This window comes from Myxine glutinosa, chromosome 3, assembly GCF_964187855.1.
Source record: "Myxine glutinosa chromosome 3, kmMyxGlut1.1, whole genome shotgun sequence".
Taxonomy (NCBI): Eukaryota; Metazoa; Chordata; class Myxini; order Myxiniformes; family Myxinidae; genus Myxine; species Myxine glutinosa.
This window is the reverse complement of record NC_136263.1, coordinates 45619290-45644524: the sequence shown is the minus strand read 5'-3', so window position 1 is coordinate 45644524 and position 25235 is coordinate 45619290. Positions and strand designations below refer to the sequence as shown.

Here is a 25235-nt window from a genome sequence, read left to right as displayed (position 1 = left end):
CCTTAGAGATACAATGGTGTTCTCAAATAATTCATAGGTCACATGATCTGGTAGCCATATTGGATTGAATGAAAATCAGTTAAAAAATTCTCTCTCTTGAACCGCTCCACCCATTGACGTGAAACATGAGGGGTTCATAATAAGTGATTGATAGTGATGAGTTGATAATATTGGGTGTTGATGGAGGGATTGATATAATGAGTTGATGATGACTGCTTGATAATGAGTTGATGATGTGGTTGGTGTTGGAAGGATAGTCTGGAGGGATGAACACCCACCCTTAAGCCGTCTCGCCGAGGTTGGAAGCCAGACCCATCTATAAACTGTCATCCTGGTGTTTAACAGCCTGGGTGAATCATCAATGTGTGTGCAGTTTATTGGATGGACCTTAAACTGGTGTCCCATTTTCCCACATTACTTGATGGACATTGAAGATTCTTCATGAAGATTAGTCGAGCTATCACCGGCACCCTGAACAAATTACAAATCCCTGCCCTAACTACTTAGCTTCGTCGAATATCAGGAATGCCCAGTCGGTTCGTGAACACTCGGGCCAAGAATTCCCCAACGACCCCCACAAGAACATGAGAATAATTGTGGCCATTGAGGAAGAAGATAATGAGTGTTTGATAACACTGGACAACACACAACAACAATACCGAGGTAAAAGTATGTCTTAGACTAATTAGAGTATGCTGATTTTGAATTGGATTTGAAATTACAATTAACTCGACACATAAATTCGGATCTGACATAAGAATGAACCCAACGCGTAAATTATGATCTTTTTTTATTTTTTATTTTATTTTTGTATACAAGATCGAGGCTCGTGTAAGAGCTAACATCAATCACAAAAAACAAAATGGACTCACAAAACATACAATAAAGGGAGCGGGAGACAAGATGGGGAGAGAGAGGGAAGCACGCAAGTACAACAGCAGAGAATAGGGACATCGGGAGGACTGTGGGAGGGAGAGGGCTTGGGGGGAGGAGGCATAGAAAGGCGGGGTGGGGGAGTGGGAAAGGTATAAAACACATGGACACTGCTGGAACTTCCAGGAAAGAAAGAAGTCGGGATTTTAAAAAAGTGGATCTGGGGGGTATTAACGGGGGTAGAAGAGATCAAGGTTTTGGATGGGCGAAGATAAGAGATGGTGGTGAACAGCTGTTTTAAAGACCTGGAGGGAGGAGTGGGATTGAACAGAGTGAGGGAGTTTGTTCCAGAGGTGAGAGAAAAGAGGAATGAAGGAGTGAAGCTGAGCAGAGAGTCTTGATTTTGGCAGTTTAACCATAAGAGGGTTGCTGGCAGATCTTGTGCGACCTGCAGGAATATTTGGGGGACAGAGCCCAGAGAGAGCTGGGGGAGCAAGGCCGGAGAGGAGTCGGTAGAAGACGGAAAGACCACCAACCTGCCTGCGGTGAGTGAGTGAAAGGCTCTCGGAGATGGCGTCATCGCGGGAGATTCCAATGATTCTGAAAGCTTTGGTTTTAACAGCGTGAAGACGAGCTTGGTGTGAGGCACCAAATTGATGATCAGAGATCAAGCCATTGGAGAAGAGGAAGGATTTGATATCCGAAGCAATGATGGATTCCATGACTTTGCTGATAATTGGGAGAAGGCTGATTGGTCTGTAGTTGCAAGGATCTGTTTTTGCACCTTTTTGTGTAAAGTGGTGATGTTTGCTGATTACCAAGATGATGGCAGATGGCCTTGAGCAAAAGAGAATAAACCCCACATGTAAATTCAGATCTGAAATAAGAATAAGATTAAGAATGAAGTGAAATAAGAATGAACCCAACACGTAAATTCAGGTCTCAAATAAGAATGAACCCAACACGTAAAATAGGATTTGAAATACGAATCTGAATGAATAAATGATCCATTTTAAGGCCATTTCCCCAGCTAGGGCGCGGTTAGCCCTGCAGGCCCCATGACCTCATGGTACCCTTTTTGAGGCAATGTTTTATGGCCAGATGACCTTCCGGACGCCAACCCTTGGTCACCACTTACGACGCGGGGATACGGTGTACCTATTCTAAATCGAGGTACACACCGGGATCATTCATCCCAGCAAGCTGGTACTCAATTTGCCGACCTCGGAAGGATGACAGGCTGAGGAAACCCCCCCAACCCCCCTGGCGTTAATTCAGCAATCGACCGGGATGCAAACTCAGGATCCGAGGATCCCAAGCCTGCACCCTAACCGCTAAGCCAACACCAGGCTTCTTGAAATTCGAATCTAAAGGAACAGTTAACCAAACACGTAAATTCAGATCAGAAATAAGAATTAACCCAACACGTAAATTCAGATCAGAAATAAGAAATAATATCAACCTCTCAATATCAACCCCTCAACAGCAACCCCTCAATAGCAACCTCTCATTATCAGCCTCTCAATATCAACCTCTCATTATCAACCCCTCAATATCAACCCTTCAATGTCAACCACTCAAAATCAACCCTTCAAAATCAACCACTCAAAATCAACCCTTCAAAATCAACCACTCAAAATCAAGCACTCAAAATCAACCACACAATATAAACTACTCAATAGCAACCCCTCATTATCAGCCTCTCAATAACAAACCCTCAAAATGAACCTCTCAATAGCAACCCCTCAATAGCAACCCCTCAATAGCAACCCCTCAATAGCAACCCCTCAATAGCAACCCCTCATATCAACCCCTCAATATCAACCCCTCAATATCAACCCTTCAAAATCAACCCTTCAATGTCAACCACACAATATAAACTACTCAATAGCAAAAACGCAATATCAACACCTCGTTGTCAACACCAACATCAACAACTCATTATCAAACCCTCATTATCAACAGCTCATTATAAACTCTTCATTATCAACCCCTCATTATCAACCACTCAATATCAACATCAAAATCAACCACTCAATATCAACCCTTCAATGTCAACAACACAATATGAACTACTCAATAGCAAACACTCAATATCAACACCGTGTTGTCAACACATCAACATCAACAACTGATTATTATCAATCCCTCATTATCAACAGCTCATTATAAACTCTTCATTATCAGTCCCTCATTATCAGTCCCTCATTATCAACGCCTCCTTCTCAACTCATGATCAATTCCTCATGATCAATCCCTCATGATAAATCCCTCATGATCAATCTCTCATTATCAGTCCCTCATTATCAACGCCTCCTTATCAACTCATGATCAATCCCCCATGATCAATCTCTCATTATCAGTCCCTCATTATCAACGCCTCCTTATCAACTCATGATAAATTCCTCATGATCAATCTCTCATGATCAATCTGTCATCAATCCCTCATTATCAATTCCTCATGAACAATCCCTCATGATCATCAATCCCTCATTATCAATCCCTCATGATCAATACCTCATTATCAACGCCTCCTTATCACTCCTCATTATCAATTCCTCATGATCAATTCGTCATTATCAACGCCTCATTATCAACTCCTCATTATCAGTCCCTCATGATCAATCCCTCATTATCAACCTCTCATTATCAGCCCCTCATGATCAATCCCTCATGATCATCAATTCCTCATGATCAATTCCTCATTATCAGTCCCTCATTATCAGTCCCTCATTATCAGTCCCTCATGATCAATCTCTCATCAGTCCCTCATGATTAAATCCTCATGATCAATCTCTCATTATCAATCCCTCATGATCAATTCGTCATTATCAACGCCTCCTTATCAAATCCTTATGATCAATTCCTCATGATCAATCCCTCATGATCAATCCCTCATGATCAATCCCTCATGATAAATTCCTCATTATCAATCGCTCATGATCAATCCCTCATGATAAATTCTTCACAATCAACCCCTCATGATCAATCCCTCATGATAGATTCTTCACAATCAACCCCTCATGATCAATCCCTCATGATAAATTCCTCATAATTAATTCATCATTATCAAGCCCTCATGATCAATCCCTCATGATCAATCCCTCATGATCAATTTCTCATTATCAATCCCTCATGATCAATCCCTCATGATCAATCCCTCATGATCAATCCCTCATGATAAATTCTTCACAATCAACCCCTCATGATCAATCCCTCATGATCAATCCCTCATGATCAATCCCTCATGATAAATTCCTCATTATCAATCCCATATGATCAATCCCTCATGATAAATTCCTCATTATCAATCCCTCATGATCAATCTATATATATAAAACACAGTTTGTGTGTGTGTGTGTGTGTGTGTGTGTGTGCGTGTGTGCATGTGTGTGTGTGTGTGTGTGTGTGTGTGTGTGTGTGTGTAATGTTACCGATAGACTCCTAACTTGGAGAGGCTCACGTGCTTGATATTTGGCATAGACATGGCCATTGAGCCTGGGAAGAACAGGGCCGACCTAAAAAAAATTATTTCATAATATTTTTTTACCATATTTTTACCTCAGCGCATTTCAGCGAGGAATATTATGCACGGCATCTGAGGCGATGGCAGAGCAGTGCGCTGATTTGCTCAGAGCGATCACGTGATGTTCCTTGCCGCCATAAACTCACAGCAAGTAGCATAGATTTTAGCATGATTAGCATTTAGTATGATTTAGCATGATTTAGCATAGATAGAAGCATGTTTCACAGAGATTTTTTTTCAGCGAGGAATATTATACATGGAATCTGAGCCGGTGGCAGAGCCGCGTGCTGATTCGCTCAGAGCGATCACGTGATATTCCATCCCCGCCACCAGACCATTGAACATAAAACACAGTTTGTGTGTGTGTAATGTAATGTTACCTCCCCTCCCCCCTCCATCCTCCCCTCCCCCCTCCATCCTCCCCTTCCCCCCTTCCCCTCCCCCTCTCCCTCCCCCTCCCCCTCCTCCTCCCCCCTCCCCTCCCCCTCCCTCTCCTCCCCCACCTCCCCCTCCCCCCCCTCCTCCCCCTCCCCCTCCTCCTCCCCCCTCCCCTCCCCCTCCCTCTCCTCCCCCTCCCCTCCCCCTCCCTTCCCCTCCCCCTCCCGACCTCCTCCCCTCCCCTCCCCCTCCCCCTCCCCTCCTCCCCCTTCCTCCGCACCCCCCTCTCCCCCCTCCCCTCCCCCTCCCCACCCCCTCTCCCCCCTCATCCTCCCCTCCCCCCTCCATCCTCCCCTTCCCCCCTTCCCCTCCCCCCTCCCCCCTCTCCCTCCCCTCCCCTTCCACCCTACCCCCACCCTTCCCCCTACCCCCTACCGCCTCCCCTTTCCCCTCCCCTTCCCCCCTTACCCTCCGCCTTCCACCCTTACCCTCCTCCTTCCACCCTTACCCTCCCCCTTCCCCCCTCCCCTCCCCCTCATCCCCCTCCCCTCCTCCTCCCTCCATCCCCACCCCTCCCCTCCCCCTCCCTCCACTCCCCCTCCCCTCCCCCTCCTCTCCCCTCTCCCTCTCCTCCCCCCTCCCCTCCCCTTCTCCCTTCCCCTCCCCTTCCCCCTCCCCCTCCGCTCCCCCGCCCGGCAATGCCGGGTACTTCTCCTAGTTCCTCATAATTAAATCCTCATTATCAATCCCTCATGATCAATCCCTCATGATCAATCCCTCATGATAAATTTATCATTATCAATCCCTCATGATCAATCCCTCATGATAAATTCCTCATGATCAATCCCTCATGATCAATCCCTCATGATAAATTCCTCATAATTAATTCCTCATTATCAAGTCCTCATGATCAATCCCTCATTATCAATCCCTCATGATAAATTCCTCATTATCAATCCCTCATGATCAATCCCTCATGATAAATTCCTCATGATCAATCCCTCATGATCAATCCCTCATTATAAATTCCTCATTATCAATCCCTCAGGATCAATCCCTCATGATAAATTCTTCACAATCAACCCCTCATGATCAATCCCTCATGATCAATCCCTCATGATCAATCCCTCATGATAAATTCCTCATAATTAATTCCTCATAATTAAATCCTCATTATCAATCCCTCATGATCAATCCCTCATGATCAATCCCTCATGATAAATTCCTCATAATTAATTCCGCATTATCAAGTCCTCATGATCAATCCCTCATGATCAATCCCTCATGATAAATTCCTCATTATCAATCCCTCATGATCAATCCCTCATGATCAATCCCTCATGATAAATTCCTCATGATCAATCCCTCATGATCAATCCCTCATGATAAATTCCTCATCAATCCCTCATGATAAATCCCTCATGATAAATTCCTCATGATCAATCCCTCATGATCAATCCCTCATGATAAATTCCTCATTATCAATCCCTCATGATAAATTCCTCATGATCAATCCCTCATGATCAATCCCTCATGATAAATTCCTCATGATCAATCCCTCATGATAAATTCCTCATTATCAATCCCTCATGATAAATCCCTCATGATCAATCCCTCATGATAAATTCCTCATAATTAATTCCGCATTATCAATCCCTCATGATAAATTCCTCATTATCAATCCCTCATGATAAATCCCTCATGATCAATCCCTCATGATAAATTCCTCATAAATAATTCCTCATGAACAAGTCCTCATGATCAATCCCTCATGATCAATCCCTCATGATAAATTCCTCATGATAAATTCCTCATGATAAATTCCTCATTATCAAGGCCTCATGATCAATCCCTCATTATCAATCCCTCATGATAAATCCCTCATGATAAATTCCTCATGATCAATCCCTCATGATCAATTCCTCATGATAAATTCCTCATGATAAATTCCTCATGATCAATCCCTCATTATCAATCCCTCATGATAAATCCCTCATGATAAATTCCTCATGATCAATCCCTCATGATCAATTCCTCATGATAAATTCCTCATGATAAATTCCTCATTATCAAGTCCTCATGATCAATCCCTCATTATCAATCCCTCATGATAAATCCCTCATGATAAATTCCTCATGATCAATCCCTCATGATAAATTCCTCATTATCAATCCCTCATGATAAATTTATCATTATCAATCCCTCATGATCAATCCCTCATGATAAATTCCTCATGATCAATCCCTCATGATCAATCCCTCATGATAAATTCCTCATAATTAATTCCGCATTATCAAGTCCTCATGATCAATGCCTCATGATCAATCCCTCATGATCAATTCCTCATGATAAATTCCTCATGATCAATCCCTCATGATAAATCCCTCATGATAAATTCCTCATGATCAATCCCTCATGATAAATTCCTCATAATTAATTCCGCATTATCAATCCCTCATGATAAATTCCTCATTATCAATCCCTCATGATAAATCCCTCATGATCAATCCCTCATGATAAATTCCTCATAAATAATGCCTCATGAAGAAGTCCTCATGATCAATCCCTCATGATCAATCCCTCATGATAAATTCCTCATGATAAATTCCTCATGATCAATCCCTCATGATAAATTCCTCATGATAAATTCCGCATGATCAATCCCTCATGATCAATCCCTCATGATAAATTCCTCACGATAAATTCCTCATGATCAATCCCTCATGATCAATCCCTCATGATAAATTCCTCATGATCAATCCCTCATGATAAATTCCTCATAATTAATTCCGCATTATCAAGTCCTCATGATCAATCCCTCATGATCAATTCCTCACGATAAATTCCTCATGATCAATCCCTCATGATCAATCCCTCATGATAAATTCCTCATGATCAATCCCTCATGATAAATTCCTCATAATTAATTCCGCATTATCAAGTCCTCATGATCAATCCCTCATGATCAATCCCTCATGATAAATTCCACATTATCAACTCGTGATCAATTCCTCATTATCAATCCCTCATGTTAAATTCCTCATTATCAATCCCTCATGATAAATTCCTCATTGTCAATCCCTCATGATCAATCCCTCATGATGAATCCCTCATGATAAATTCCTCATTATCAATCCCTCATGATAAATCCCTCATGATAAATTCCTCATAATTAATTCCTCATTATCAATCCCACATGATCAATCCCCCATGATAAATTCCTCATGATCAATCCCTCATGATCAATCCCTCATGATAAATTCTTCATTATCAATCCCTCATGATAAATCCATCATGATAAATTCCTCATGATCAATCCCTCATGATAAATTCCTCATTATCAATCCCTCATGATAAAGTCCTCATGATCAATCCCTCATGATAAATCCCTCATGATCAATCCCTCATGATAAATTCCTCATTATCAATCCCTCATGATAAATTCCTCATTATCAATCCCTCATGATAAATCCCTCATGATCAATCCCTCATGATAAATTCCTCATGATAAATTCCTCATGATCAATCCCTCATGATAAATTCCTCATTATCAATCCCTCATGATAAATTCCTCATAATTAATTCCTCATTATCAATTCCTCATGATCAATCCCTCATGATCAATCCCTCATGATAAATCCCTTATTATCAATCCCTCATGATCAATCCCTCATGATAAATTCCTCACGATAAATTCCTCATGATCAATCCCTCATGATCAATCCCTCATGATAAATTCCTCACGATAAATTCCTCATGATCAATCCCTCATGATAAATTCCTCATAATTAATTCCGCATTATCAAGTCCTCATGATCAATCCCTCATGATCAATCCCTCATGATAAATTCCTCATTATCAATCCCTCATGATCAATGCCTCATGATAAATTCCTCATGATCAATCCCTCATGATCAATCCCTCATGATAAATTCCACATTATCAACTCGTGATCAATCCCTCATGATCAATCCCTCATGATCAATCCCTCATGATAAATTCCTCATGATCAATCCCTCATGATAAATTCCTCATAATTAATTCCGCATTATCAAGTCCTCATTATCAATCCCTCATGATCAATCCCTCATGATAAATTCCTCATTATCAATCCCTCATGATCAATGCCTCATGATAAATTCCTCATGATCAATCCCTCATGATCAATCCCTCATGATAAATTCCACATTATCAACTCGTGATCAATTCCTCATTATCAATCCCTCATGTTAAATTCCTCATTATCAATCCCTCATGATAAATTCCTCATTGTCAATCCCTCATGATCAATCCCTCATGATGAATCCCTCATGATAAATTCCTCATTATCAATCCCTCATGATAAATCCCTCATGATAAATTCCTCATAATTAATTCCTCATTATCAATCCCACATGATCAATCCCTCATGATAAATTCCTCATGATCAATCCCTCATGATCAATCCCTCATGATAAATTCTTCATTATCAATCCCTCATGATAAATCCCTCATGATAAATTCCTCATGATCAATCCCTCATGATAAATTCCTCATGATAAATCCCTCATGATAAATCCCTCATGATCAATCCCTCATGATCAATCCCTCATTAACAGTTCCTCATTATCAAGGCCTCATTAATAAAAACTTATTTTGTTCCCTCTGAGTTCTCCGGAAGCCCTTTTATAAAATGTCGTATTCGTTTCGTGGTGAATTAAATAAATGTTTCCCCATAATATTTTAATGACGTAATATTTTAATGACGTGTTTATATCGAACTATTCAGGCCCAATTATGCACACCCTTCGTGTGATCGGTCGGGGTGAACAGTTCTGGCCCAAGTCCTTCACGAACTGGGTGGCCAGGCCTGTCGTTCGACTGTTCTCGGATTTTGTTCAGGATGCCGGCGAGAACTGGCCGACTCTTCGTGAGGGACACCGTGGGATCTTGACCGTCTCCGCATGGCCAGTGGGTGCTGGGAGACGGGTCCATATCACGTGTCTCCCACGGACGGAACACCCATTGATGCATCACCTGGGTTCGTAATATTAGGGAAACGGTTTACAGGTGTCGGTGGTGATTGGAACCCAGACTAGACACTCCAGGTGTATATCTCTGAACTATCCGCCAATCAACATTCTTCAAACAATTCTCCGTAAATGAAAATAACACATTTTGTTCTAAATTCAATCTCCGCGTCATTTCTGGGAAGGGGCGGAGCTCACAGTGAGACCAAGCTCCGTAAACCAATCAGATACAGGGGGTGATGACGTCATTTCGCGGTACAAAAGGCTTTTCCGGAAAGTTCGTTTGTCGTTGCTCGGGAGGAAGTTCGTACATCGAGTGCGGCGTTTGATCGGAGTTATACACCGGAACCTGGGACTCGGTATGTTATTGTTGTTGTTATTATTATAATTCCGATTCGTTATGCTTACAATTTCTGATCACTGACTGCAGTCAAAAACTCTGACAATGTGGTAAATGACAGTATCGGGTTCACTGTGGGATGTACGCTCGGTCCGCGGGTCCCTCAGCGGGTGCGCGCACGGCCCGGGTGTCGTCGGGTCCACGCGCGTTCCGGGTCTCGTCGGGTCCACGCGCGTTCCGGGTGTCGTCGGGTCCACGCGCGTTCCGGGTCCCTCAGCGGGTGCGCGCACGGCCCGGGTGTCGTCGGGTCCACGCGCGTTCCGGGTCTCGTCGGGTCCACGCGCGTTCCGGGTCTCGTCGGGTCCACGCGCGCTCCGGGTCTCGTCGGGTGCACGCCCGGGTCTCGTCCGGTCCACGCGCGCTCCGGGTCTCGTCGGGTGCACGCCCGGGTCTCGTCCGGTCCACGCGCGCTCCGGGTCTCGGGTGCACGCCCGGGTCTCGTCCAGTCCACGCGCGCTCCGGGTCTCGTCGGGTGCACGCCCGGGTCTCGTCCGGTCCACGCGCGCTCCGGGTCTCGGGTGCACGCCCGGGTCTCGTCCGGTCCACGCCCGGGTCTCGTCGGGTGCACGCCCGGGTCTCGTCTGGTCCACGTGCGTTCCGGGTCTCGTCGGGTCCACGCGCGCTCCGGGTCTCGTCGGGTCCACGCGCGTTCCGGGTCTCGTCGGGTCCACGCGCGTTCCGGGTCTCGTCGGGTCCACGTGCGTTCCGGGTCTCGTCGGGTCCACGCGCGTTCCGGGTCTCGTCGGTTCCACCCGCGTTCCGGGTCTCGTCGGGTCCACGCGCGCTCCGGGTCTCGTCGGGTCCACGCGCGCTCCGGGTCTCGTCGGGTCCACGCGCGTTCCGGGTCTCATCGGGTCCACTCGCATTCCGGGTCTCGTCGGGTCCACGCGCGTTCCGGGTCTCGTCGGGTCCACGCGCGTTCCGGGTCTCGTCGGGTCCACGCGCGTTCCGGGTCTCGTCGGGTCCATGCGCGTTCCGGGTCTCGTCGGGTCCACGCGCGTTCCGGGTCTCGTCGGGTCCACGCGCGTTCCGGGTCTCGTCGGGTCCACGCGCGTTCCGGGTCTCGTCGGGTCCACGCGCGTTCCGGGTCTCGTCGGGTCCACGCGCGTTCCGGGGCTCGTCGGGTCCACGCGCGTTCTGGGTCCATGCGCGGTCCGGGTGGGGTGCACATTTCGGGTCTGTGTTTGTGGTAAAACAGGGGATTTCCCGGGTGGCCCCATCCCTCGGTTTCGGTTTCACTTCGTTAACTCTTGGGTTCCACCCACATCGTTATATCATGCACTGCAGAAAATATTAACCCATTCCCTCCCGAATTCGTGTTTCTGCGGATAAAACAGAAATGGTTCAAATCACAATTATCATTTTTATCTCCTGTGTGGGTTTTTCACTCCCCAGACTTTCCTATCCTGTAGATAAGCGTTAACCCCGGGTTTCCTTTTCACCCCCATGAACGATAATCCCAGCAATGTTTAATGTCATGAACAAGCATGATTTACTTACGTACAACGCACGTGTGCAAGATTAGTTGAACATATTCCATGAGTGCGTTGTGTGTTAAATGAATAACACAACTTGTGGAAGTTCTGGAGCATTGGACAAGAGATGGAAGATGATCAGCATAGACTGTATTTACTTGGAGTCTTAGTCGCCGAGATTAAGGCAAATCCACTCAAACACCTTCGACACAAACTCAAATCATAAGGTGTTCAAGCAGACGTACTAAGATGGACAGAAGCATTCTTGATTCCACGAACACAAATGGTTGTGATAAGTGGAAGGATGTCTGAATACAGCTCAATGTCAAGTGGAATTCCATAGGGCAGTGGTCTGGGTCCATTGCTGTTTAGCACCTTCATCAATGACTTCCCAGGTGTTGTTGGTCCCGAGTTAAAACCGTTTGCAGACGACACAAAACTGTAGAGGACGGTTGATACCCAGGATGAAGTAGAAGTCCTGCAAGAAGATGTGAATGCAGTTGCAGGGTGGTCCCAAAAATGGCATCTTCCATTCAATGAGCATAGATGCAAGGTGGTCCACTTTTGGAGGAGCGACCTTAAGTTTTCCTCCACCATAGAAAGTGATTCAGGCATAAGTGAAATAAAAAAACATCACGAAGGAAGAAATTTGGTTGTTTTGTTCCACACAAGTTTGTCAATGGGCTGCAGATTTATTGAGGAGCGCAAGTATGAAACTCGGAATAATCAAAAGATCATTCTCAGCATTAGTCAGGTTCACCATGTTTTTTTGATTCAAAACTTTTGGAGATGAGCAAAACTATACATTTTTGGAATATTCAGAGCACGAGGAATCCAAAAATTAATGTTGGCATTTGCGAATTAATTTACCAGAAAATGACCCTCAGGACAGTGATGGAGATGTGTAAAAGCAAATTCCTGAACGGTGTAGACCTCGTAGATCCTGTGTGTTGGACTTATAGTTCAATCTGATACTAACAAGGCTGCTTTCTTGCTTTATAAACCCAAACCTATAACTTCAAAGGACTTGCAATATCATGTATTATGTAATTCAGTTATATCACAAATATAAAGAAAATGGTTTTCATTTACCTTAGTTTGTTGCTTTTCTATAATCCTGAGCACTATTTTGAGGCCTTTATGGGATTCCTTGGCCCAGAAAACATAGGATTAGCATATTTAATTAAGTTTCTAGGTTGACGAGAACCCGAGATAGCGCAAAATATGTATTTTATGGCGGCCATTTTGAAAATCCAAAATGGCGGCCATGCAGGTGTCTGTGCAAATGCCAACATTGATTTTCGGATTCTCCATGCTCTGATGATTCCAAAAATGTACAGGTTTGCTAATCCCAAAATTTTGAACGAAATTATATTTGTTAACATAGTGAACCCGACTTGGCGAGGAAAGTGTTTCTCCAATTGTATAAAACTACAGTGAGACAAACTCTTGAATATTGTAATTCATTGTGGTGCCCGATACATAAGAAAGATGAAGACCTTCTTGAGAAAGTCCAACAGAGGGCAACCAGGGTCTTGCGAGATTCCAGACACCACGAGTATCCCAACAGACTGAGAGCACTGAATCTACCTGCGCTGGTCTACGGGAGACAACGAGTGGAGCTCGTCCAGATATGTAAGATAATGCAAGGAATTGGTCAACTTACTGTCTAGAAATTATTATTTTAAATGAATGAGAATTCAAGAACCAGAGGCCATATCAAGATAGTGAGGATTGCAGAACTAAAGCTAGAACGATACTCGGTAGAGAGCACACCTCCGCCAGGTGAACAGTTTACGTTTTGTAGCTCACTGATAGGCCTGATCTGGATCCCGACCTGAACCAAAATCGAATCGGCTTGTTCTCGTCACCTGACCAACTCATCCACTCTAGTTTTGTCATAATTTGTCCACAACTTTTTGAAATCCTGCGCCATATATCATGTTTGGCCCTCTCTCTCTCATTGGTGAAGAATCCCTGAGAAAATAAAAAAAACTCACTTATCTGGATCCAGATTCTGATCTTCCCCAAAATAATATCAATTTGTCCTTGTTAAACATCCAACCTGACCACCAAGTTTCGTCCACAATGTCTTTGGATATCCTGTTCACAGACAGACAAACAGACAGGGGCGAGAACATAACCTCTGCTCACCTTCGGTGGTGGAAGTAATCAGACAAAATACTTATCCCTTATCACCCCAACCATCCCTTATCACCCCAACCATCCCTTATCACCCCAACCATCCCTTATCACCCCAACCATCCCTTATCACCCCAACCATCCCTTATCACTCCAACCATCCCTTATCACCCCAACCATCCCTTATCACCCCAACCATCCCTTATCATCCCAACCATCCCTTATCACCCCAACCATCCCTTATCACCCACAACCATCCCTTATCACCCCAACCATCCCTTATCACCCCAACCATCCCTTATCACCAAGGATCCAGTGGAGTGATGAGCGGCAAATAAGCTTCGGGTCGGGATTCAAACCTAGGCTTGACAGCTTGGAGGTGAGTGTGCGTATAACTGGGTCTGGATTCAAACCCAGGCTTGACAGCTTGGAGGTGAGTGTGCGTATAACTGGGTCGGTATTCAAACCCAGGCTTGACAGATTAGAGGTCAGTGTGCGTATAACTGGGTCGGGATTCAAACCCAGGCTTGACAGATTAGAGGTCAGTGTGCGTATAACTGGGTCGGGATTCAAACCCAGGCTTGACAGATTAGATAGTCAGGTTCGCTATGTTTTTTCGTTCAAAATCATGGTAGATTAGCAAACCTATATATTTTTGGAAACGTTATTACATGGAAAATCTGAAAATCAATGTTTACATTTGCCAATTCCGACCAATTCGATTCGACCAATTCGACCAATCGACCAATTCCATTCGACCAATCAACCAATTCGATCGATTCGATTCGATTCGATTCATCGAATTCGATTCGATCGACCATTCGACCAATTCGATTTTCCAATCAATTTGACCGATCTTTGCTTGTGTGGAACGGACTGTGAAAACGATGCGGACTATATTGTCGGATACGACACACAGGACAGTGATGACGAACTCTAAATGGCATATTCTGTAATCGTGTATGTTTGATGCCATTGACTGCCTGTGTATATTTTGTCATTGACTGCCTGTGTAGATGTGAAGTTATACTGACTGCATGTGTATATATGATTTTGCTGACTGCCTGTGTATGTTTGGTGATATGAATTATTGTGACACATTTTGACGTTATTAACTGCCTGTACAAAATGATAACATGTATTTGATTATGCAACTTATCGCGAATATAAAGACAGTATTTTGCAATTCAAAACCTTTGATTCGTGTCTTACCATTCCCCATAGCACTAATTTGATACTTTCATTGGATTCCTTGTCCCTGAAAATATAGGTTTAGTATATTTTAAAAAGTTGTTAGGGTAATTAGAGGCAGAAATAGAACAAAATATGTATTTTAGTGGCCATTTTGAAAATCTAAAATGGCCGCCATACAGGTATCTCTCCAAATGTAAACATTGATTTTTAGTTTCCTTATGCTATAACCTTTCCAAAAATGTATAGGTTTGCTAATCTACCATGATTTTGAACGAAATATAATTTATTGACATTGTGAACCTGACTAAGAGGTGAGTGTGCTGTACCTCTCGACTCTGGACCATCCTGTCATCCCAAGAGCTTCTGCTCTGAGTCTGCCAGGTTGAAGCTTCGAACCCCGGTCGAGTCACTCCAAAGACTTTTAAAATGGTACAAGCTGCTTCCTTGTTTGACATTCAGCTTTTAAAAGGATAGGGCACTGGCAAACAACCATAGGTTGGTGATTGTAGCACAGACTTTGTTGGGCCGAATGTCGTCCTCCTGCATTAAAAATCCTTGTTATTGGGAATGAAAACGGTTAAGTTAATAATTCCTTCGTGTTTTTGATTCTTCAGTTGAACTTCAACCTCATCATTCAGCTTTACATCATCCAACAACTTCAGCTTGGAGGTGATCTTCCATCTCCCAACTTGATTCATGTCATGTTCCTCCTCACGTCCATGCACCATTTTTCCCCATAACGACCTCTTCCCCTTGCAGTTTAACCCCCAAATGGAACTGAAAGCTGAAACACCTGAATAAGTCAAACACTAAATGAGAGGATGCAGCAAATGTAATGACATAACTGCAGCATCAGCTAAAGGGAAGATCAGATCTCAGTGTGCGGAACCCAAATCTGGATCATCAGGATGATCCGGTTATTGATGTGGATAAACGTGTTTTGCAGACCTCACCTGATGGATCTAGGCTATGAGCCGAGGGGTCGACCATGCTCAATCAGAGGGAGGATGGCTAACAGTTATTTTTGGCAAGGCCAAGGTCCCTAGTGCTGAAAAAAATGTGATAGCATTGTGAAACTCTTAGCCGTATCTGTGTTATCATCACATTTGTCAGATCACCCATTTATCGCTTTTCGGGTCATTTTTCCCGCTTAAGATTTAGGGGGTGGGGTTAGTTTTTTGGCTCTCAAATAATATCACGTGTATATATCAGCTAGTGTGGTATATCAGGTAAAAGGTTATTGAATTACCTTTCAAATGATGTATAGAAAGTGCCTGTGTGATCTATAGTAACCTCTTTATGATTATTAAAACATAATTATTTCCACCAACTCTCAAAACTTCATCACAAAATCCCCAAAATCCCCAAAAAGCGTCCGACAGATCCTACACTTGCAGGACATCGTCGTCGTCATGGATCAGGCCCTGTATGCTAAGGCTGCCGAGATCGTCTGGAAACACACAAACACATATGCTAACATCGTACTTCGCCTCGGCACGTTCCACACAATCTGCAATGTGATGTCGATTCTTGGTGCTCGTTTCCAAGATGCTGGTCTTAGAGACTTTTGCATCGAAACAGGAATCGTCGCAGAAGGCTCACTCAATCGGGTTATGGAGGGGAAGATGTACAACCGAGCAGTCCGTGTACATAAGAGCATCTACGAAGCATTCATGAGGCTTGCGTGGATTGAATTTCTCCCTTGGTTGGAAAAGATGCGACCAGAGGCAACACAGACGGTCACTACGTTGTTAGCAGAAGTTGCTGAATTGGGACAAGATGAGAGCCAGTGGAACAACCTGTTGGAAGATCAATCGTGTGAAGAATTTCAGGCTGTTTGGAAGCAAATCCTGCATCACCTTCGTCATGATAATGGTGAATTGTCGTCATTCTGGATGTCGTACGTGGATATCGTTGAAACGGTCTTGCTTGCTCTACTGCACGCTTCCCGAGAAGGTAATTGGCCATTACATCTATCTGCTATCCAAGCCATGATTCCTTGGTGCTTCGCATACGACAAAATCAACTATGCACGGTATTTATCAGCATACTACGCACAAATGACAAACCTTCCAACGCAGCACCCTGGCATCTTCCAAGCGTTCTCGGATGGGTACTTCTCAGTTCAAATGTCAAAAAGCAATCCGTTTGGACGCATTCCAGTTGACCAAACTACTGAGGTCACTGTCAACAAAGACACACAGACACCAGGTGGCACTACCAGGTTCAACTTGAAATCTGGAGCAGTGAAACGCTACTATGTCACATCCGAACACAGGAGTGCGTTTCTCCGCCAGATGAGGGAAATGGTGAATGTGAGCAACACACACGTACAACACGCGGATCTGCAGCAAACACGGATCAAGAAAGATGAGGACGCTGTATCATCACTGATAACTCTGATCCAGAGTTGGGTGAACCCATTCACTATGGCCAGCTCTCTCATCAGTATTTCCACCGCACGCGCAGCCCCTCCAAATATTGCCAAGGATCTGGAGAAAGCATGGGAAGTCGGAGACAAGTGCTACACAAACTTCAAGATTGAGCGACTTGAGAGCAACCCACCAATCAAGAAATTCCACGACCCTTTGCAACTGAACAAGCTGAAGACTTTCAGCAACCTCACTAAGAAGAAGGAATGCAGAAGCAATGGCAGGGCAGTAATTCTTCAAGCAGACAGAGCTCTATTTGGTAGAATTATCGTGATGGCACAGGGCCGAGATCTTCACATGGCAGAGGTGCTATCTCATCCTCTAGGTCCCTTGCCATGGGCCCTGGCGACACCCGAAGGCCTTCTACGGAAAACCAACAAAGCTGCCCTAGCCACGGCCTTGCAAAGGACTGTGACCCCGGCTGAAAGGATACCCGACAATTCGGCAACAATTATTGACGGGATGCTCCTTATACAGAAGGTGGCAGGTGATCAAACTACATTTGCCGAAGTGGCCATGATTGTCCTATCCATGGCCCTGAAGGATGGATGCAGTAGCCAGAGGATCGATGTCGTCTTTGACACCTACAAGGAGACTTCCATCAAAAACAGCGAACGGTTAACCAGGGGGGAAGAACTTGGACTTGAGCTGAAAAACATCACGGCATCTCAAATTGTAAGGCAATGGCGCAAGTTTCTCAGCTATGTTGGGAACAAGTCAAGTCTTATCATGTTCCTGGTCGAAGAGTGGAAGAAACCAGAGTACATCAGACGCCTACAGGGAAAGGTTCTCTTTGTAACATGCGATGACAAGTGTTATCAGATCACATCTGATGCTAGCCAAGAAGTAGTGGCCCTGGAAAGCACACACGAGGAAGCAGATGGTCGTCTGTTCTTGCATGCTGCCCATGCTGCCGCACATGGATACCAGTCTGTGCTTATTAGCTCAGATGACACCGACGTACTTGTCATTGGCTTGGCATTTCATACCAAGATTCATGCCAAGTTGTTTCAGAAATGTGGCACCAAAGCAAGGGCTAAAATCCTAGACATAGGGAAAATAGGAAAGTCAGTCGGCACAAATGTATGTCAGGCCATAATTGGAATGCATGCCTATACCGGATGCGACACAGTCAGCACGTTCACTGGACGAGGAAAACTGACTGCACTAAAACTCATCAGAACCAACAAAGATGTGCAGGATGCATGTACACAGCTGGGAGAGGACTGGGACGTCAGTGAGGAACTGATGGATAAGAACTTCACTTGTCTCATGTACGCACTGAAGTCGGGGACAGTTAAGGTGAATGACTTGAGATATCACCTGTTCTGTGCCAAGAGGGGAGAGATCGACAGTCACCAGCTACCTCCGTGCAAAGACTGCTTAACCAAACATGCACAGCGAGCCAACTATCAAGCCGCTATTTGGAAGAGGAGTCTCAAGATGGATCCAGCAGTACCGAGTCCAATCGGGAAAGGATGGCACTGGGATACCCAGGATGGTCGCGTGCAGCTGGCAGTCGACTGGATGCAAGGACAGCCCGCACCACAGGCGGTTCTGGATTTACTGGCATGCACCTGTTCGAAAAGATGCACACTACCCATGTGTGTCTGCATGGCCAGTGGTTTGAAGTGCACAGACATGTGCAAACTCACCACATGTGACAACCAGAGAGTGTATGGTGAGAGTGATGACAGTTCGGCAGAAGACGATGAAGAAGACGACGACGATGACGAGGATAACTTCTGAATTGTAGAACTGTATGGAGAAAGATCATGTACATATGTGTAACAAATATGGTGAACGCTGAATTGATAACTCGTGTACTTTATGGTATAAAAACCACCGTTTAGAGGCCATTTTTGGACTTGAGCTGTTATGCATGGATTGAGCATACTTTATGGTATGATGTCTATAAATATATGTTGCTTAAATAGAAAGTACATTGTTTTCCTTTGGTTTACTTTATGTATAGCTGGTAGGTAATATAAGAGAACCATACAACACTACAAGACTAAAAACGTTTGCATGAATATGATGTAAATTATCTCGCCAAGTTAGGGTACATCAGGATACATACATATACATGGAGTAGGTTAATCATCACATGATTAACCGTCTGTGGTATATTCAAGAACACCACATACAGTTTGGTCATAATGCCTTCATATTTTTAGAATTAGACATTTCTGACACCAATTTCAGTACTTTTTGGCCTATATATGGCTGACATCCCAATATTATATATACTATTTTTAGACCAATAATGGTATACAAACTATATACATGCTGTCGGTCAAAAATCGTAAAATGTAAATCAATATATTGTAACGGTTTTGAGAAGTGTAACGAATTTGAGAAGTGTAACGGTTTTTGAGAAGTGTAACAATTTTGGAGGAAGTGTAACGAATGTGAAAAGTATGGTTTTGTTGTGTGTAACACCCTCGTAATGTAAATAATGGTCGCAGCCGTCCTCCTAGTTAATTCCATGAAACTTACACACAGGCCACGATATATCTTTTTAAATAGTTTATTTCCTTATTCCATGTAGGCTAAATATGTGTTTCCCACTAGATTGACTTTGCATTGTATCAAACAAAATAAGCGTAGGCCCTTTCAATTTCCCCAAACATCTCCGCTCTCCAAAGTTCCTTTCAAAAGGGGTGCAAGTGGTGTTCAATCCCGCAAGCCGCCATTGCCCATGTGCTCATCTCGGAGAAAAGGGGGGTAGGAGCCGCCAACTCACAGGCGTGGCACGTCGTCATGAGCAAAGGAGGAATCGGACAGCCCTAACAGCCAACCAGCACCGCGGTTAGCCACCCGGTAGGCGTGCCCTCGCAGCCGGCGGCTTGATTCTGCCCCGAGTGATAAAAGCGACTGGAAGGGACTGCTTGACCAGACCAGATGGGAGATGAGCGAAGAGGTGACATACGAGAGGAGCTGTGAGCTGAGCTGTGAGCGGTGAGATGCGAGACGCTCCAAGCCAAAGAGGAGAGGTACTCGGAGAGGAAACCAGCTTTGGAGAGACGTGCTGAGAGGAGGGAGACGGCTCCACCAGAAGGAGAGGAGCAGGTGTGACCGAGTCAGCGCGTGACGTCTACAGTATCAGCAGCGTCGACGCGACCGAGGGTTTTCCCACCAAAAATACGAAGAAGTGGGAGCTGCTACCTCCAGCCCTGCCGGTTGCAGGGACCTGACCCTGCCTCCCTCTCCAGCAACCCACCTCCGCCATCCCTGCCTGCAATTTCCCCCGTGTAAGTGTGAACGTCGTCTGTCCTGAATGTTGTCCTGGGGTTAAGTAAATTGAATAGTGTAAGTTAACGATTCACTGTGTGACTGCTTCTTCCATCCATTGCTTGTGTGTGTATAATAAATCTCTTCTTCCTCCGTACTCTGTCTTCTTCTTCTCTTTCGGTCGTTTTAGAGGTTTCCCGATTGAATATCTGTGGTGCGATCCGGTCAACGTCGGGTGGAATCGGGCCAATTGGGGATCCTGTAACGGTCGCGGTTGGACCATCCGCTCGGCCCATCATAACATCTAAACCGCGTCTGTAACAATATCATAAGAGCGGAAAGATATACATTTATGGATTTTAGGTCATGGTTACAGCAACTACTGTATATTGGATTTTCTCATCTTTATCAAGGTGTATGAGATTTAAGGCCCAAATTTGACTTTAATCATACTGTGTGTTTCTCAAATTCAAAAATTCATTTAATATCCACCAAACTGAATTTTTGCCTAATTTTGTTTTCATTGGGGATTTTGTGATAAATTTTTGAGGGTTGGCGGAAATAATTATGTTTTAATGATCATAAAGAGGTTACTATATATCACACAGGCACTTTCTATACATCATGTGAAAGATAATTCAATTACCTTTCACCTGGTATACAACACTAACTGATACATATAGGAGATATTATTTGAAAGCCCCTAAACGAACCCTACCCCCTAAATCTTAGGCGGAAAAATTACCGAAAGCGTTATTGGGGTGGTCTGACAAATGTGATGATAACACAGATACGGCTAAGAGTTTCACACTGCTATCACATTTTTTTCAGCACTAAGGTCCCTGGCCTTGCCAAAAATAACTGTTAGCCATCATCCCTCTGATTGAGCATAATGTCGAAAATTTGAGGGTCTGGCTCATAGATCTGCAGGTCACGTGTTATTGATGTGGAGAAACGTGTAGATCTTGCAGACCTCACCTGATGGATCTGCAGGTCGCGTGTTAGTTTGTGATTAAATTGGAGTTTTGACGGTTTTTGCTTTAATTGACAATTAATCTGAGGATCGTCCTGTGTTGCATGAACAAATCAGATCGACAATTGATGGACAGACAATGAAGTACAAAACTTGGGGGTTAAAGTTTTCCCACATTGTGATTAAAATACTTGGGATTAAAGTTTTCCCACATTGTGATTAAAACATTTGGGGGTTAAAGTTTTCCCACATTGTGATTAAAATACTTGGGGGTTAAAGTTTTCCCACATTGTGATTAAAATACTTTGGGGTTAAAGTTTACCCACATTGTGATTAGAATACTTGGGGGTTAAAGTTTACCCACATTGTGATTAAAATACTTGGGGGGTTTAAGTTTTCCCACGTTGTGATTAAAATACTTGGGGGTCAAAGTTTTCCCACATTGTCATTAAAATACTTGGGGTTCAACGATTTCCCACATTGTAATTAAAATACTTGGGGGTCAAAGTTTACCCACATTATGATGAGAATACTTGGGAGTTAAAGTTTATCCACATTGTGATTAAAATACTTGGGGGTTAAAGTTTACCCACATTATGATTGGAATACTTGGCGGTTAAAGTTTACCCACATTGTGATTAAAATACTTGGGGGTTAAAGTTTTCCCACATTGTGATTAAAATAATTGGGGGTTAAAGTTTACCCACATTGTGATTAAAATACTTGGGGGTTAAAGTTTTCCCACATTGTGATTAAAATACTTGGGGGTTAAAGTTTACCCCCAAGTTAAAGTAATTGTGATTAAAATACTTGGGGGTTAAAGTTTACCCACATTATGATTAAAATATTTGGGGGTTAAAGTTTTCCCACATTGTGATTAAAATACTTGGGGGTTAAAGTTTTCCCACATTGTGATTAAAATACTTGGGGGTTAAAGTTTACCCACATTATGATTAAAATACTTGGGGGTTAAAGTTTTCCCACATTGTGATTAAAATACTTGGGGGTTAAAGTTTACCCACATTGTGATTAAAATACTTGAGGGTTAAAGTTTACCCACATTATGATTAAAATACTTGGGGGTTAAAGTTTTCCCACATTGTGATTAAAATACTTGGGGGTTAAAGTTTACCCACATTGTGATTAAAATACTTGGGGGTTAAAGTTTACCCACATTGTGATTAAAATACTTGGGGGTTAAAGTTTTCCCACATTGTGATTCAAACATTTGGGGGTTAAAGTTTTCCCACATTGTGATTAAAATACTTGGGGGTTAAAGTTTTCCCACATTGTGATTAAAATACTTTGGGGTTAAAGTTTACCCACATTGTGATTAGAATACTTGGGGGTTAAAGTTTTCCCACATTGTGATTAAAATACTTGGGGGTTAAAATTTTCCCACATTGTGATTAGAATACTTGGGGGTTAAAGTTTACCCACATTGTGATTAAAATACTTGGGGGTTAAAGTTTACCCACATTGTGATTAGAATACTTGGGGGTTAAAGTTTACCCACATTGTGATTAAAATACTTGGGGGTTAAAGTTTACCCACATTGTGATTAAAATACTTGGGGGTTAAAGTTTACCCACATTGTGATTAAAATACTTGAGGGTTAAAGTTTACCCACATTGTGATTAAAATACTTGGGGGTTAAGGTTTTCCCACATTGTGATTAAAATACTTGGGATTAAAGTTTTCCCACATTGTGATTAAAACATTTGGGGGTTAAAGTTTTCCCACATTGTGATTAGAATACTTGGGGGTTAAAGTTTACCCACATTGTGATTAAAATACTTGGGGGTTAAAGTTTACCCACATTGTGATTAGAATACTTGGGGGTTAAAGTTTTCCCACATTGTGATTAGAATACTTGGGGGTTAAAGTTTACCCACATTGTGATTAAAATACTTGGGGGTTAAAGCTTTCCCACGTTTTGATTAAAATACTTGGGGGTTAAAGTTTATCCACATTGTGATTAAAATACTTGGGGGTTAAAGTTTACCCACATTATGATTAAAATACTTGGGGGTTTAAGTTTTCCCACGTTGTGATTAAAATACTTGGGGGTGAAAGTTTACCCACATTATGATTAGAATACTTGGGGGTTAAAGTTTATCCACATTGTGATTAAAATACTTGGGGGTTAAAGTTTACCCACATTATGATTAGAATACTTGGGGGTTAAAGTTTATCCACATTGTGATTAAAATACTTGGGGGTTAAAGTTTACCCACATTATGATTGGAATACTTGGCGGTTAAAGTTTACCCACATTGTGATTAAAATACTTGGGGGTTAAAGTTTTCCCACATTGTGATTAAAATAATTGGGGGTTAAAGTTTACCCACATTGTGATTAAAATACTTGGGGGTTAAAGTTTTCCCACATTGTGATTAAAATACTTGGGGGTTAAAGTTTACCCACATTGTGATTAAAATACTCGGGGGTTAAAGTTTACCCACATTATGATTAAAATACTTGGGGGTTAAAGTTTTCCCACATTGTGATTAAAATACTTGGGGGTTAAAGTTTTCCCACATTGTGATTAAAATACTTGGGGGTTAAAGTTTACCCACATTGTGATTACAATACTTGGGGGTTAAAGTTTACCCACATTGTGATTAAAATACTTGGGGGTTAAAGTTTACCCACATTGTGATTAGAATACTTGGGGGTTAAAGTTTACCCACATTGTGATTAAAATACTTGGGGGTTAAAGCTTTCCCACGTTGTGATTAAAATACTTGGGGGTTAAAGTTTTCCCACATTGTGATTAAAATACTTGGGGGTTAAATTGTACCCACATTATGATTAAAATACTTGGGGGTTAAAGTTTACCCACATTTTGATTAAAATACTTGGGGGTTAAATTGTACCCACATTATGATTAAAATACTTGGCTGTTAAAGTTTACCCACATTGTGATTAAAATACTTGGGGGTTAAAGTTTACCCACATTGTGATTAAAATACTGGGGGGTTTAAGTTTTCCACCGTTGTGATTAAAATACTTGGGGTTCAACGTTTTCCCACATTGTAATTAAAATACTTGGCGGTCAAAGTTTACCCACATTATGATTAGAATACTTGGGGGTTAAAGTTTATCCACATTGTGATTAAAATACTTGGGGGTTAAAGTTTATCCACATTGTGATTAAAATACTTGGGGGTTAAAGTTTACCCACATTATGATTGGAATACTTGGCGGTTAAAGTTTAATGACATTGTGATTAAAATACTTGGGGGTTAAAGTTTTCCCACATTGTGATTAAAATAATTGGGGGTTAAAGTTTACCCACATTGTGATTAAAATACTTGGGGGTTAAAGTTTTCCCACATTGTGATTAGAATACTTGGGGGTTAAAGTTTACCCACATTGTGATTAAAATACTTGGGGGTTAAAGCTTTCCCACGTTTTGATTAAAATACTTGGGGGTTAAAGTTTATCCACATTGTAATTAAAATACTTGGGGGTCAAAGTTTACCCACATTATGATTAGAATACTTGGGGGTTAAAGTTTATCCACATTGTGATTAAAATACTTGGGGGTTAAAGGTTACCTGGTTCACCAAAAATCAGAACGATCAATTTAGCCT

General features: G+C 43.0%; 1 protein-coding gene across 1 annotated transcript in view; it reads left to right on the top strand.

The window, feature by feature from the left end:
- The first annotated feature begins 9991 nt into the window (after window positions 1–9991).
- The window catches only part of LOC144891299 (uncharacterized), a 168314-nt gene continuing 153070 nt past the window's right edge, over window positions 9992–25235 (top strand). Inside the window, exon 1 of the mRNA XM_078773978.1 lies at window positions 9992–10145. The gene's annotated coding sequence lies outside the window, so the exon portion shown is untranslated. The remainder of the gene's footprint in view (window positions 10146–25235) is intronic.